Genomic DNA, 16,717 nt, shown 5'->3' on the forward strand with positions numbered 1-16,717 from the left:
ATGGAGCACACCACCACCACGAATTGAGCTAGCTGCTCAGGGTGGTATTGGAGGTCGCCTCCTGAGTGGTCCAGGCATCTAAAGCACTGCTTAAGCACTCCAATGGTTTTCTCCACGATATTGCGAGTGCTCTGTGGCTCTCATTGCATCGCCTCTCGGCTTCGGTGTGGATGTCACGCAGGGGGGTCATCAGCCAGGTGGCAAGGCCATATCCTCTGTCACCAAGCATCCAGCATTGACCTTGTGGCTGATTGTTAAACAAGTCAGATACAGTGCTCTCATGCAGGATGTGAGCATCATGGATGCTGCCCGCCAATTAAGCATTCACTGCCAGTATAATTTGCTGGTGGTCGACAACCAGTTGGACATTGAAGGAGTGGAATCCCTTGCGGTTCCTGAAAACTTCTGCATCCTGAAAAAGTGCCCGTATCGCAATGTGCGTACAGTCCGTTGCTCCCTGCACCTTGGGGAAGTTTGCAATTCTGGGGAATCCTAGAGCCCTCTCCCTCTGTGCCTCCCTGGTCATAGGGAAGCTGATCAAGTCCCTCCTGTGTGCATACAGGGCTTCAGTGACCTGTCTAATGCAAATGTCGGCAGCTGTGGCCTGAAAAGAACCCAAGGCGTGGAACGGCAGTGCCGCGATGACTTTGACCTTGACAGACAGTGCAGTACTGATGATGCTGGCATGCTGCAGATCTCCCCTTATAAACTGGCATACCTCAGTGATAACCTCTTTGTGGAAGCGCAGTCTCTGAAGGCAGGTGGTGTCAGGCGAGTCGAAGTAAGAATGCTTCTCCCTGTACTTGCAGGGGGTGTAACATCTTGTCCTCCTCATCAGTCTGGCACGTCTTACATTGGGCACATAATGCTGCGGAGCGTACGTTCAGCGATCTCAAGTCTGCTACATGTAATTGGTCATCAAGAGAGGGTGAGAAAGGATAGGCCCCATTGCAGTAGCTCTCTGATTTCCACCAACTGGTCACAAACAATGAATGTCCCGACGAAGACACCTATTCAATTCCAATCGGTCACAGTATGGTCAAGATATTTGTAGAAATGTTCACATCAACTCCAACGATCTCCAGAGTACATCCGAACTCCCCCGAGATTGAAGCACAGCAGCCTTTTAAAGGATGCAACATGTGATGTAGAACATGGCGTCCATAATGCTGTGATTAGATCTGGTTAGTTCCACTTTTTCTGGGTGTTTTTTTGGGCGAGCGATATTGTGGGCAATATGTGTGCGAGGTGGTGAAAGTGACGCTGAGCGATCTCATGGCCGCTAGTTTCGGTAAATATGCTCTCTACGACAAAAAAAAGTGGGTGGGCGGTATTATTGAATCTCGGCGTTAAACCAGTGCGAAAATTAACGCTGGACGATATTATGGGCATGGATTTCGCCCGTTCTGATGATTCCACCCAAAAAAAGTAGGCGGGCGGTATTATTTTTTCCTGGCGTTAAGCACATGAGGAAAGTAACGCTCGGCTATAAGTTTCCGAAAAATGGCCGTCAGTTTCCATTTTGTGGCTAAACGGGCGATATCTGCACATTATACGTCATTTCAGTGTTAAGTGGGCGTTATGCATGCAAAAAAATGGGCGTTAAGTGGCCGTTAAGCATGCAAAAAAAGTGGACGTTCTAGCCCCAGGTGTTTTTTTGCCCTCCCTAGGCTCAACTTAAAGCGGTATCGGCCTCGGACTAAAGTTGGCGAGGATCGCAGTTTGCGCCGTGAATCCTTATGCAATGCCGACTTTTACCGCTGCCCAAATTAAAGCTTGAATTTATGCTCTCATAGCAATACTGTTGTGATAACTGTATTTTTGGTGAAAAAATACAATTATTGCCGAGAAACGAATTTCTAGCCCAAAGGGTAAATTTCTTATTTTGTTACTGCATTTTTATCGTGACATTTAGAACTTCAAAATAGCTACTGAAATTAGCAGAAATCCTAGGCTTTTCTACTAAATCAGAATGCATAGAATGTCAGTCGTGTTACGAAACCATAAGTGCTTTCTATTCGAATGTGGCATGGAATAATACACACAGAATGTGCTAAATAGCATACCTGAGGTTAACACAATTCCATTGAACATACTTGACCTCAACAGATTTTTCAAAGCCAAGACCAACTGAATGAGAATTAGTGAAAATGTGATCGCAGAGTATTAAATCATCTTGCATGTGATGTGTGATGTCCAGCTATTACAAGATTTTACACAGAGATACTAGAAAAAAAAACATTTGCCGTATTTGGTCAGAAAGACACCCAGCTGTGCCTAATTAGCTGCTGTTGCGGAAAAGAAAAAGTTTGGAAAGAAATAGGTCGATGCTGGTGAAAAATTGTACTTTGGAAAATGATTGTCACTGGTTAGAGTCCGTGAAGTTGGAGAGGATTATTCTTAAGTGGATATGCAATGAAACATTCAGGTCCTGTTTGGAAGATTGGTTGAAATATTGGGTTGAGGAGGCATTTTATTAATGTGTACCCAAACGAACAGGAGAGATGGATTTACATACAGCATGCAGTCACCAGCTCTTTAAACGGTTTTGATGACAATTGGTAAATACAATTATCAGTCAGGGATTACAGTAATGTTTGAGCACAAATGTAGGGAAATTAATACACAGCTGGATGTAGAATTATAATACATTGATATCAAATGAATTAAAAAGTCCAGGAATAATATTAATTCAAATGGTGAATTATTCCTGGTGTTCTGAGTTGGAAGCTGACTTGGTTTCTAAATGTATGCATTAAGTGCCTCTATGCCAGCTGGTATGTTTTGACAACCGATCATGCTTTTACATTCTATTTCCAAGTTTACAATCTTAGGTTGTCAGAGAGTTGTGGTTCCTAAAATTCAGACATATTTCTCTTTTTTCGATCACAGCTGACTAATTTAAAGAAAGAAAGACTTACATTTATCTAGTACCCTTCATGTCTTCAGCATATCCCAAAGTATTTCACAGCCAATCAATTACTTGGAAGTATAGTCATTGTTATTTAGTAGGAAAATTGATGTCTTGATAAGAACTCCTTCAAAGTTAGCAATTCCCCTAACTTAAATGCTATGGACTATTAAAGTGCTGAATATAATTTGCTTCTGTAGGATTATTATTATCATTTGTCCCTATGTTTAGGGAATTAATCCCATTACTAGGTCTAACCTTGAGCAGAAACAACAAAAACTGGTAATACAATGGCAAATAATAAGCAACAGTGCCAGACAATACTCACAAATGAAATATAATTCAGAACACAGGTTGCCCAAGCCATCTTGTTCTGGAGGAAGGTGCCCTGGAATGCTTACAGATGTGATTCTTCCTCGTCTTCTGCCTCTTCATGTTGTCTTTTTGACGATTGCCTCTCCTCTCCCGAGAATAGATCATATTGTTCTAATTTTTATACAGTTGAGGTAACCCAAGTGATATTGAATGAGATTTTCTTTTCCTTCTAGCTTCTGACTACCACAAGAACAAATTGTCATCTTGCTGATGGTAGTCTGTTCCGGTTTCTTAACAGCAGACAATGATTTGTGGAATATGATTATCTGAACAAATCTGTCTGTTAAAAAGCTATCAGGCTATTCTTTTAAATTGCCTAACTCTAACGTTTATCAAAAATCCTGCACCCAGAACTATATGAAGGAGGAGAATCAATTCGAATCTTCTTCCAGAATTTCCCATTTCCTCAATCCAGGAGTATCTCCAGAGCAAGGTAGGAGGGCCCTTCAGCAGAGTTAATATGGATAATTAGCTAGGTTCAAAGAGTGAACACTTTTATTTCTCTAATTTTGAGAGATTCCATGTATAAGGTTCTGATTGTTACAGCAACCTCCTAGATTCTAAAAATAACTTTAGGCCAAACATTGGTCTTATTACACTTGAATATGAAGGTTGGCATGGACAGAGCACATAGAGTAAAATGGCAGGGTGTAATGGAGCTGGCTTGATTTTCTTTCCATTTCAATGAATGGACAGAATATTGGATAGGCTCCATTATGGACAAGGGATCTTCCCCCTCCCATTTCCTGCTGTACACTGTACTCAGGATATTCTTCACACCCCAGCACACTGAGAACAATATCTGGCCTGTTGAATATCCTAATTCCTCAAGGTTCTCTTCCAGAATGTGCCAGGTATGAGTTCCTCATGAGTTGTGCTGATTTTCCAGTGTAACATGCAGTCATTTTCCAGTGTAACTCAGGCAGATGGGAGTGGAAAATTATGCAGCACCCAAGGGAGTGTAATCAATTACAGATTGCATTCAATGGAAATAAAATAAAACATCAGGTGAGATGTAAAACAGGCTGCCGACTTACAATCACCCTTTTTACACATTACAAAGTCAAGATCTATCCCATGGTGTTTTATTTGGCAACCAGTCAATGTGCTAATCTTCTGTCACATCTTGCCAATGACCAGTTACTTTACCTGGAAACCAACTTAATAATTTAAATAATAAAAACTTTCGAAAGGTAGATTTTCTGAGTCACTTCCCACAGACCTACTGTGAGTGTGGATTGGAAAACCGTGGACAGCACACCCAGGATTTTCTGGTCAGTGCTCATGGTGGGCAGGGTACCTTGGCATGGGTGAAGACATGGAGAGTCTGCCCGAGTGTTAGAGTAATTAGCAATCCTAGATAGGTTTCTGAAAATTGTGCAAAGCAACGACCTCAATTTCTGCAAACTGGTAGCCATGACACACTTTTAATATATAATTTTTAAACCATTGCCATAAATGTTGTGTTCCAGGAATGATGCATGGATTTCAGTTTTGGTTTGTTTGGCATAAACCTTCATAAGTGAGCTGAAGGACAGTCGGGATCTTTGACTGAGTATTCAATTATTTCACTGCCCAGAATACATAGCCAAGCATTATTGTCATAACAAACTTTGCTCTCATAGTTTGCCATATTAATAAAAACCCAAGTTAACAAATAAACTATATAATATACATTTTTGATGCTTTATAATTAACCTTATTTACAAATGTTTTTAACTCTAATACCAGCAAATGTTTGTAGTATAACAAATGTTAAAAGTTCCTACTGTCCCAGATCCTCCTTTTCTTTACAAACTTAGTCCTTGAACCATCCAAGTTCCAAACACCTTATAATACACATAAGGTAAGGCAAGACCACAGAACACTTCTTTCAGCTGTTCAATTCCCAGTCTCTTTTTCCCCCCTTACTTCTGTTGACCCTCCCCTTTTATGCTCACCTGGCTTGCGGAAAGTCTCCTCCAACTCCAGGTGCTCCCACTCCCACTACAATGACCTTTAAAGGCGAGGTTTGTAAAGGGGCCATACCCTTCCTCTGGAATCAGGACTCTCATGAGCCTGTGGCTGACACACCGACCCTCAATAACCCTGCTGCACAAAGAAAAACTTATACACTAAATTGGGTTTAGGTTTTATATAAAGTATGCTTTTAACACTGACACAGCAAATGCCCTGTAGCTAAATTTTGAAATGGTAATACTGGTATAATCACCTTCTGTTGCTATTTTATTATACTTGCCCCCAGACATATCCAACTGCCAGTATTTCAAGAGAGCGAGATCCATTTATTAGTTTGCATGAAATTATGCCTCTGAATACCTATTTTTAACTCATACTTCAAGCACATACTATGTATACAGTGCCAAGGATTTCACAGTGGACAAAGCAATACAATTCTGAACATTCTGATGTTTCTGTAATGTTAAACAACCTCAATAAATATAATAATGATAACACAAAGACAAAATATCGCGGATGCTAGAATCTGAAATAAAAACTGAAAAAGCTGGAAATCTCAACGGGTCAGGCAGTGTCTGTGGGGAGAAACAGAGTTAACATTTCACATCTGTGACCCTTCGTCAAAACTGGAAAGTTTGAGATGTACCAGATTCTTAAGGAAAAGCAGGGGCACTGAAAGGGGGAGGGGAGGAAAGAACCAAAGGGAAGGTCTGTGATAGCGTAAGAGATTTAAGAGACAAAAGGGATGATGGGCAAAAGTGAGATGGTAATTGTCATGTATTTAACCATCTTGCAATGACATACTCATGCAACTGTAACTCATGTACACTGTACCTGTATCCTAGAAATGCACACCCTGACAACAGGGGGTGAACTTGCAGGAGACACTCCTCACCTGGGTTTCCAGGTATAAAAGGGGAGGTCCCACCCAGGGTCAGAACTCCTTAGTCCTGACAATAAAGATGAAGGTCACAGAGTGATCGTAGCTGATATATCTATGCCTTGTGTGAGTTTGTAGTAAGGTGCAGGGACACTACATTTGGCGACGAGAAACGGGAATCACCGAACCACGAGGATGGCCACCGGTGGCACAGAGGAACGTTACCGTGTGGGTGAAGGCTGGGACGACTTCGTGGAATGACTCCAGCAGAGCTTTGTCACGAAGGACTGGCTGAAAGCGACAGCAACTGACAAGCGGAGGGCGCATCTACTGACCAGCTGCGGACCACAGACGTATGCGCTGATGAAAGACCTGCTCGCTCCCCAAAAGCCGGCAGACAAGTCCTTTGAAGAGCTCAGCCAGCTGATCAGTGAGCATCTCAAGCCGGCGACTAGCATACACATGGCCCAGCACCGGTTCTACTCTCACTGGCGTCGGGAGGGACAAAACGTCTCGGACTTCGTGGCGGAACTGTGGCGCTTGGCCAGTCTCTGTAAGTTCTCCGATGCCTGCAGGGGGAGATGTTAAGGGACTTTTTCATCGAGGGCATTAACCATGCGGGCATTTTCAGAAAGCTCATAAAGACTAAGGACTTGACTTTAGAAGGGGCGGCGTTGATAGCTCAGACCTTTATGGCAGGGGAAGAGGAAACCAAGCTAATTTACGCGTGCAGCCCTGATCCAAACGTGGCGACGGACCAGGGAGTTAACATGGTGAACACGGCTCGGGACCCTGCAGGCAGGCAAGGACATTTCGAAACCGCCCAGGCAGCAACAGACTCTAGGGTGGGCCCGCAACAAGGACAATGAAAACGGGATCGGCAATTCACACCATCTCGAGGAACAATGCATCCCACGATGGGACCATTAACACCCACCATCAGAGTGCTTAGAAACAACCAAATGGGCAATCAGAGAGGAATGTCTGGTAATAGTCCTTTTGTTAACAGCAATCTCAATCTCAGCTCATGCTGGAGGCGCGGGGGTAGACACACTGCGAAAAGCTGCAGGTTTCAACAATATACCTGTAGGATTTGTAATGTCAGTGGACACTTGGCCAGGATGTGCAAAAAGGCAGTAGCGAGGCTAATCTGCAAGACAGAGAAACCAGACGAGGGGTCTACAATGCAGGATGAGGCCTGTGGTAAAGTCATAGATGCTGAAGTTCAGCAGGTTCATGTGGCTGACGTCCACAGCTCATACACTAAAACGCCACCCATGATGATGAAAGTCTTACTGAATGGCATCCCGGTGCACAAGGAGCTGGATATGGGAGCTAGCCAGTCACTCATGAGCGCCCAACAATTTGAGAGACTATGGCCACACAGAGCTAGCAGGCCCAAACTGGAACGCATTGAGACGCAGCTACGGACGTACACCAAAGAGATCATCCCAGTGCTGGGCAGTGCAAACTTGATGGTGACACATAATGGATTACAGAACCGGCTGCCACTCTGGATCGTTCTGGGAAATGGCCCCGCGCTTTTGGGGAGGAGTTGTCTAGCTGAGATGAATTGGAAATGGGGGGATGTGCACGCTATTTCATCCGTGGAGCGAAGTTCATGCTCACAGGTCCTGCAAAAATTCGAGTCACTGTTTCAACCTGGTGTTGGAATGTTCAAGGGTACTAAAGTACTGATACGCATCACTCCGGATGCCAGACTAGTGCACCACAAAGCCAGAGCGATGCCATATGTGATGCGTGAAAAAATTGAATGTGAACTGGATAGGCTGCTCAGAGAGGGCATAATTTCGGCCATTGAATTCAATGACTGGGCAAGTCCCATCGTTCCCGTCCTCAAAGCAGATGGCTCGGTTAGGATTTGTGGCGACTACAAAGCCACCATCAACCGAGTATCGCTGCAAGGCCAATACCCGCTTCCGAGAGCGGACGACCTTTTTGCCACGCTGGCAGGTGGCAAGCTGTTCACAAAGTTGGACCTCACTTCGGCCTTCATGACTCAGGAACTGGCTGAAGAATCCAAGCCTCTGAAACGCACAAGGGATTATTTGTCTACAACAGGTGTCCGTTTGGCATTCGTTCGGCAGCAGCCATCTTTCAGAGAAACATAAGAACATAAGAACATAACAATTAGGAACAGGAGTAGGCCATCTAGCCCCTCGAGCCTGCTCCGCCATTCAATAAGATCATGGCTGATCTAGTCGTGGACTCAGCTCCACTTACCCGCCCTCTCCCCGTAACCCTTAATTCCCTTATTGCTTAAAAATCTATTTATCTTTGACTTGAAAACATTCAATGAGCCAGACTTAACTGCTTCCTTGGGCAGAGAATTCCACAGATTCACAACCCTCTGGAAGAAGAAATTCTTTCTCAACTTGGTTTTAAATTGGTTCCTCCGTATTTTGAGGCTGTGCCCCCTAGTTCTAGTCTCCCCCACCAATGGAAACAACCTCTCTGCCTCTATCTTGTCTATCCCTTTCATGATTTTAAATGTTTCTATAAGATCACCCCTCATCCTTCTGAACTCCAAGGAGTAAAGACCCAGTCTACTCAATCTATCATCATAAGGTAACCCCCTCATTTCTCGAATCAGCCTAGTGAATCGTCTCTGTACCCCTTCCAAAGCTTGTATATCCTTCCTTAAGTAAGGTGACCAAAACTGCACGCAGTACTCCAGGTGCGGCCTTACCAATACCTTATACAGTTGCAGCAACACCTCCCTGCTTTTGTACTCCATCCCTTTCGCAATGAAGGCCAACATTCCATTTGCCTTCCTGATTACCTGCTGCACCTACAAACTAACCTTTTGGGATTCATGCACAAGGACCCCCAGGTCCCTCTGCACCACAGCATATTGTAATTTCTCCCCATTCAAATAATATTCCCTTTTACTGTTTTTTTTCCCAAGGTGGATGACCTCACACTTTCCGACATTGTATTCCATCTGCCAAACCTAAGCCCATTCGCTTAACCTATCCAAATCTCCTTGTAGCCTCTCTGAGTCCTCTACACAACCCGCTTTCCCACTAATCTTAGTGTCATCTGCAAATTTTGTTGCACTACACTCTGTCCCCTCCTCTAGGTCATCTATGTATATTGTAAACATTTGTGGTCCCAGCACTGATCCCTGTGTCACACCACTAACCACTGATTTCCAACCGGAAAAGGACCCATTTATCCCGACTCTCTGCTTTCTGTTCGCCAGCCAATTCTCTATCCATGCTAATACATTTCCTCTGACTCCGCGTACCTTTATCTTCTGCAGTAACCTTTTGTGTGGCACCTTATCGAATGCCTTTTGGAAATCTAAATACACCACACCCATCGGTACACCTCTATCCACCATGCTCGTTATATCCTCAAAGAATTCCAGTAAGTTAGTTAAACATGATTTCCCTTTCATGAATCCATGCTGCGTCTGCTTGATTGCACTATTCCTATCCAGATGTCCCGCTATTTCTTCCTTAATGATAGTTTAAAGCATTTTCCCCACTACAGATGTTAAACTAACCGGCCTATAGTTACCTGCCTTTTGCCTGCCCCCTTTTTTAAACAGAGGCGTTACATTAGCTGCTCTCCAATCTGCTGGTACCTCCCCAGAGTCCAGAGAATTTTGGTAGATTATAACAAATGCATCTGCTATAACTTCCGCCATCTCTTTTAATACCCTGGGATGCATTTCATCAGGACCAGGGGACTTGTCTACCTTCAATCCCATAAGTCTGTCCAGCACTACCTCCCTAGTGATAGTGATCATCTCAAGGTCCTCCCTTCCCACATTCCTATGACCAGCAATTTTTGGCATGGTTTTTGTGTCTTCCACTGTGAAGATGGAAGCAAAATAATTGTTTAAGGTCTCAGCCATTTCCACATTTCCCATTATTAAATCCCCCTTTTCATCTTCTAAGGGACCAACATTTACTTTAGTCACTCTTTTCCGTTTTATATATCTGTAAAAGCTTTTACTATCTGTTTTTATGTTTTGCGCAAGTTTACCTTCGTAATCTATCTTCCCTTTCTTTATTGCTTTTTTAGTCATTCTTTGCTGTTGCTTAAAATCTTCCCAATCCTCTAGTTTCCCACTAACCTTGCCCACCTTATACGCATTGGTCTTTGATTTGATACTTTCCTTTATTTCCTTGGTTATCCACAGCTGGTTATCTCTTTTCTTGCCGCCCTTCTTTTTCATTGGAATATATTTTTGTTGCGCATTATGAAAGAGCTCCTTAAAAGTCCTCCACTGTTCCTCAATTGTGCCACCGTTTAGTCCTTGTTTCCAGTCTACTTTAGCCAACTCTGCCCTCATCCCACTGTAGTCCCCTTTGTTTAAGCATAGTACTCTTGTTTCTGACACAACTTCCTCATCCTCAATCTGTATTACAAATTCAACCATATTGTGATCACTTATTCCGAGAGGATCTTTTACGAGGAGATCGTTTATTTTTCCTGTCTCGTTACACAGGACCAGATCCAAAATGGCTTGCTCCCTTGTAGGCTCTGTTACATACTGTTCTAAGAAACAATCCCGTATGCATTCTATGAATTCCTCCTCCAGGCTACCCCCTGCGATTTGATTTGACCAATCGATATGTAGGTTAAAATCCCCCATAACTACTGCCGTTCCTTTTTCACATGCCTCCATTATTCCCTTGATTATTGCCCGCCCCACCATGAAGTTATTATTTGGGGGCCTATAAACTACGCCGACCAGTGACTTTTTCCGCTTACTATCTCTAATCTCCACCCACAATGATTCAACATTTTGTTCACTGTAGCCAATATCATCCCTCACAACTGCCCTGATATCATCCCTTATTAACAGAGCTACCCCACCTCCCTTCCCTTCCTGCCTATCTTTCCGAATCGTCAGATACCCCTGTACGTTTAATTCCCAGTCCTGGCCACCTTGCAACCATGTCTCTGTAATGGCCACCAAATCATACCCATTTGTAATGATTTGTGCCGTCAACTCATTTATTTATTTCTAATGCTGCGTGCATTTTGGTAGAGTGTTTTCATCCTAGTTTTTAAACCATGATTTTTAGTTTTTGCCCCTCCTGCAGCCCTTTTATATTCAGTGGTCGTTTTTGTTTCTTGCCTTTGGTTTCTCTTCCCTCCACTTTTACTCATCTCTTTTCTGTCTTTTGTTTTTGTCTCCTTTTTGTTTCCCTCTGTCTCCCTGTATTGGTTCCCATCCCCCTGCCATATTAGTTTAACTCCTCACCAACAGCACGAGCAAACACTCCCCCTAGGACATTGGTTCCGTTCCTGCCCAAGTGCAGACCGTCCGGTCCCACCTCCCACAGAACCTGTTCCAATGCCTCACAAATTTGAATCCCTCCCTGCTGCACCACTGCTCAAGCCACATATTCATCTGTGCTATCCTGCGATTCCTACTTTGACTAGCACATGGCACTGGTAGCAATCCCGAGATTACTACTTTTGAGGTCCTACTTTTTAATTTAACTCCTAGCTCCTTAAATTCGTCTCGTAGGACCTTATCCCTTTTTTTTATCTATGTCGTTGGTACCAATGTGCACCACGACAACTGGCTGTTCTCCCTCCCTTTTCAGAATGTCCTGCACTCGCTCGGAGACATCCTTGACCCTTGCACCAGGGAGGCAACATACCATCCTGGACTCTCGATTGCGGCCGCAGAAACGCCTATCTATTCCCCTTATGATTGAATCCCCTATCACTATCGCTCTCCCACTCTTTTTTATGCCCTCCTGTACAACAGAGCCAGCCATGGTGCCATGAACTTGGTTGCTGTTGCTCTCCCCTAATGAGTCATCTCCCTCAACAGCACTCAAAACAGTGTATCTGTTTTGCAGGGGGATGACGACAGGGGACCCCTGCACTACCTTCTTTGTACTACTCTTCCTGCTGGTCTTCCATTCCCTAGCTGGCTGTGGATCCTTCTCATGCGGTAAGACCAACTCACTACATGTGCCACTTATGTCAATCTCAGCATCGTGGATGCTCCAGAGTGAATCCACCCTCAGCTCCAATTCCGCAACGCGGTCCATCAGGAGATGGAGGCAGATACACTTCTTACACATATAGTCGTAAGGGACACCGGAAGCGTCCCTGAATTCCCACATGGCACAGGAGGAGCATATCACGTGACCGATCTCTCCTGCCATGCCTTAACCCTTAGATACCCTTAAATTGGTAATAACAATGCTACAGTTTACTTACTGATATAAAAATAAAAAGAAAAGCTACTCACCAATCACCAGCCAATCACTTACCCCATTGGCTGTGACGTCACCTTTTGATTCCTTTCTACTTCTTTTTTGCTTTCTCTCCCGCTGTAGCTGCACCGGTACGCCTTTATAGGCCGCTCCGACGCTGCTCCCACCTCTCACCAACTGCCGCTGACTCTCGAGCTCCCGCTGGGCCTTTATAGGCCGCTCCGCGCTGCTCCCACCTCTCACCAACTGCCGCTGACTCTCGAGCTCCCGCTGTGCCTTTACAGGCCACTCCGACGCTGCTCCCGCCTCTCACCAACATGGAAAGCTTGCTCAAATCCATTCCTGGAATGATCGTATTCCAAGACGACATTCTCATAACTGGTCGAGACACCGAAGAACACCTCCACAGCCTGGAGGAGGTGCTACGCCGATTGGATCGGGTAGGCTTGCGGCTGAAAAAGGCCATGTGTGTGTTTTTGGCCCCAGAGGTCGAGTTTTTGGGCAGGAGGGTTGCCGCAGACGGATCCGGCCCACTGAATCAAAAACGGAGGCGATCCGACGGGCGCCCAGGCCCGGCAACACATCGGAGTTGCGATGATTCCTGGGACTTTTGAACTATTTTGGGAACTTTCTGCCGAACTTGAGCCATTACACATGCTCCTGCGTAAAGGTTGTGAATGGTTTTGGGGGGACTGTCAAGAACGGGCTTTCAATAAGGCAAGGAACCTGCTGTGTTCCAACAAACTGTTGATTGTGTATGACCCCTGTAAAAAACTGGTCTTAACATGCGATGCCTCATCCTATGGGATTGGGTGTGTGTTGCAGCAGGGTAACGATGACGGTCGACTCCAACCGGTGGCTTACGCCTCCAGGTCGCTCTCCCAGGTAGAGCGTGGATACAGCATGGTCGAGAAAGAAGCACACGCGTGTGTTTACGGTGTGAAAAAGATGCACCAGTACCTTTTTGGTAGACAGTTCGAGCTAGAGACGGACCATAAGCTATTCACATCCTTGTTGTCCGACAGCAAGGCTGTCAATGCCAATGCGTCAGCTCGCATACAGCACTGGGCCCTCACGCTGGCTGCATATGACTACACCATACGGCACCGGCCTGGCAATGAAAATTGCGCTATCGCGCTCAGCAGGCTCCCACTGGCCACGACTGAGGGGGCATCGGAGCAGAGTGCCGAGATGTTCATGGCCGTTGAGGCTTTTGACACTGCGAGCTCCCCCATCACAGCCCACCAGATCAAACTCTGGACCAACAGGGACCCCCTCCTATCAATGATAAAGAAATGTGTCCTGACTGGGGATTGGGCGCCCGCGCACAGGGCATGCCCCGAGGAAGTCAGACCGTTTCAGAGACGGATGGATGAGCTCTCCATCCAAGCCGACTGCCTGCTATGGGGCAGCCGGGTAGTCATGCCCCAGAAAGGAAGGGAAGCGTTCATCAGGGATCTCCACAGCGAGCATCCTGGCATCGTGTTAATGAAGGCCATTGCCCAGTCACATGTATGGTGGCCGGGGATTGACTCAGACCTGGAACACTGGGTTCCCAGGTGCACAACGTGTGCCCAGCTGGGCAATGCCCCCAGGGAGGCTGCACTCAGCCCGTGGCCCTGGCCCACCAGACCATGGTCACGTATTCACATAGACTATGCGGGCCCGTTCATGGGGAAAATGTTCCTGATCATTGTCGATGCATACTCGAAGTGGATCGAGTGCATCATATTGAACTCGTGCACGACATCCATCACCATAGAAACATAGAAAATAGGTGCAGGAGTAGGCCATTCGGCCCTTCTAGCCTGCACCGCCATTCAATGAGTTCATGGCTGAACATTCAGCTTCAGTACCCCATTCCTGCTTTCTCGCCATACCCCTTGATCCCCCTAGCAGTAAGGACCTCATCTAACTCCTTTTTGAATATATGGAGAGTCTGCGTATGGTTTTCATGACCCATGGCTTGCCGGACATCCTGGTCAGCGACAATGGCTCGTGTTTCACCAGCCATGAATTCCAGGAGTTTATGTCGGGCAATGGTATCAAGCACGTCCGGACAGCGCCGTTCAAGCCGGCTTCCAATGGCCAGGCGGAATGGGCAGTCCAAGTCATAAAACAGGGCATGCTACGCATCCAAGCACCCTCCCTTCAGTACCGCCTATCGTGCCTCCTGCTGACCTGCAGGTCCTGCCTGCACTCGCTCACGGGAGTCCCGCCAGCGGAACTCCTCATGAAACGCACGCTCAAGACGCGGCTGACCCTCATTCACCCAGCCCTGGCAAGGTGCAGGGACACTACAGTAATGGCACAAGTTAAGAAACAAAATATGAGTCTAGATGGCGTGTGAATGGCAGGATCATTACCAGCTGCCATGGGAAAGAGAAAAAAGGTGGGGGTGGTTTGTAAAAAAAAAGGAAGAGAGGGAAAAAAATACATGGGCAGAGATTATGGTCTGAATTTCCACCCTTCCCTCACCTTCACATGGTCCATCTCTGACTCTTCCCTTCCCTTCCTCGACTTCTCTGTCTCCATTTCTGGGGATAGTCGATTGACAAACATTCATTATAAGCCCGCTGACTCCCACAGCTAACTGGACTACACTTCCTCCCACCTTGCATCCTGAAAGGACTCCATTCCATTCTCCCAGTTTCTCTGTCTCCGTCGCATCTGTTCTAACAATGCCACCTTCCACACTAGTGCCTCTGATATGTCTTTCTTTTTCCTCAACCAAGGATTCCCCTCCACCGTGGTTAACCTGGTCCTCGACCGTGTCTGTTCTATTTTCCGCACTTCTGCTCTCACCCCTTCCCTTCCCTCCTAGAACCATGAAAGGGTTCACCTTGTCCTCACCTTTCACCCCACCAGCCATCACATTCAACCGATCATCCTCTGCCATTTCCACCACCTCCAGCGTGATAACACCACCAATCACATCTTCCCTTCCCCTCAGTAGACTATCTCCAGAAATGGAGACAGAGAATCGAGGAAGGGAAGGGAAGAGTCGGAGATGGACCATGTGAAGGTGAGAGAAGGGTAGAAATTCAGACCATAACCTCTGCCCATGTATTTTTTACCCTTTCATCCTTCTTTTTTTACAAACCACCCCTTCCCTTTTTCTCTTTCCCATGGCAGCTGGTGATGACTCTGCCATTCACACACCATCTAGACTCATCTTTTGTTTCTTAACTTGTGCCATTACTATCTCATTTTTGCCCATCATCCCTTTTGTCTCTTAAATCTCTTACGCTATCACAGACCTTCCCTTTGGTTCTTTCCTCCCCTTCCCCTTTCAGTGCCCCTGCACTTCTTTAAGAATCTGTTACATCTCGAACTTTTCCTGTTCTGACGAAGGGTCACAGACCTGAAACGTTAACTCTGTTCCTCACCACAGATGCTGCCTGATCTGCTGAGATTTGCAGCATTTTGTGTTTATTTATTTTCTATAATAATTATAACATTCTTTCAAGGGCTCAATAAGTAAACACCACCTATTGTGGCCATGTAAGGTTTGATGTCCAGTTAATGGTGTGTTAGTTGATCTTAGCTGGGTGGCAGAAGGGTGCTATAATTGCCGTTAATAACCCTCTCTTAGGTAGTGTAATTTTTTTTTATTCATTCATGGGATGTGGGCATCACAGGCAGGCCACCATTTATTGCCTATCCCTAATTGTCCTTGAGAAGGTGGTGGTGAGCCTCGGCCTTGAACCACTGCAGTCTGTGAGGTGAAGGTACTCCCACAGTGCTGTTAGGGAGGGAGTTCCAGGATTTTGACCCAGCGATGATGAAGGAACAGCGATATATTTCCCAATCAGAATGCTGTGTGACTTGGAGGGGAACTTGCAGGTGATGGTGTTCCCATGTGCCTGCTGCCCTTGTCCTTCTAGATAGTAGAGGTCGTGGGTTTGGGAGGTGCTGTCGAAGAAGCCTTGACGAGTTGCTGCACTGCATCTTGTAGATGGTACACACTGCAGCCACTATGTGCTGGTGATGGAAGGAGCGAATGTATCAGGTGGTTATCTGAGGTGTTGCAAATGGAACTGGACACTGAAATCATCAGCGAATATCCCCACTTCTGTCCTTATAATGGGGGGAAGCTCATTGATGAAGCAGCTGAAAATAGTTGGGCCTAGGACACTGCCTGAGGAATTCATGCAGCGATGTCCTGGGGCTGGCATGATTGGCCTCCAACAACCACAACCGGCTTCCTTTGTGCTAGGTATGTCTTCAGCCAATGGAGAGTTTTACCCGATTTGTATTGACTTTAATTTTACTAGGGTTCCTTGATGCCACACTCAGTCAAATTCTGCCTTGCTATCAAGGGCAGTCACTCCCACCTCACCTTGTGCAGTTTCAAGTGGTATCTGCTAATGC

Source organism: Pristiophorus japonicus, chromosome 4 (genome assembly GCF_044704955.1).
Source record: "Pristiophorus japonicus isolate sPriJap1 chromosome 4, sPriJap1.hap1, whole genome shotgun sequence".
NCBI classification, from domain to species: Eukaryota; Metazoa; Chordata; class Chondrichthyes; family Pristiophoridae; genus Pristiophorus; species Pristiophorus japonicus.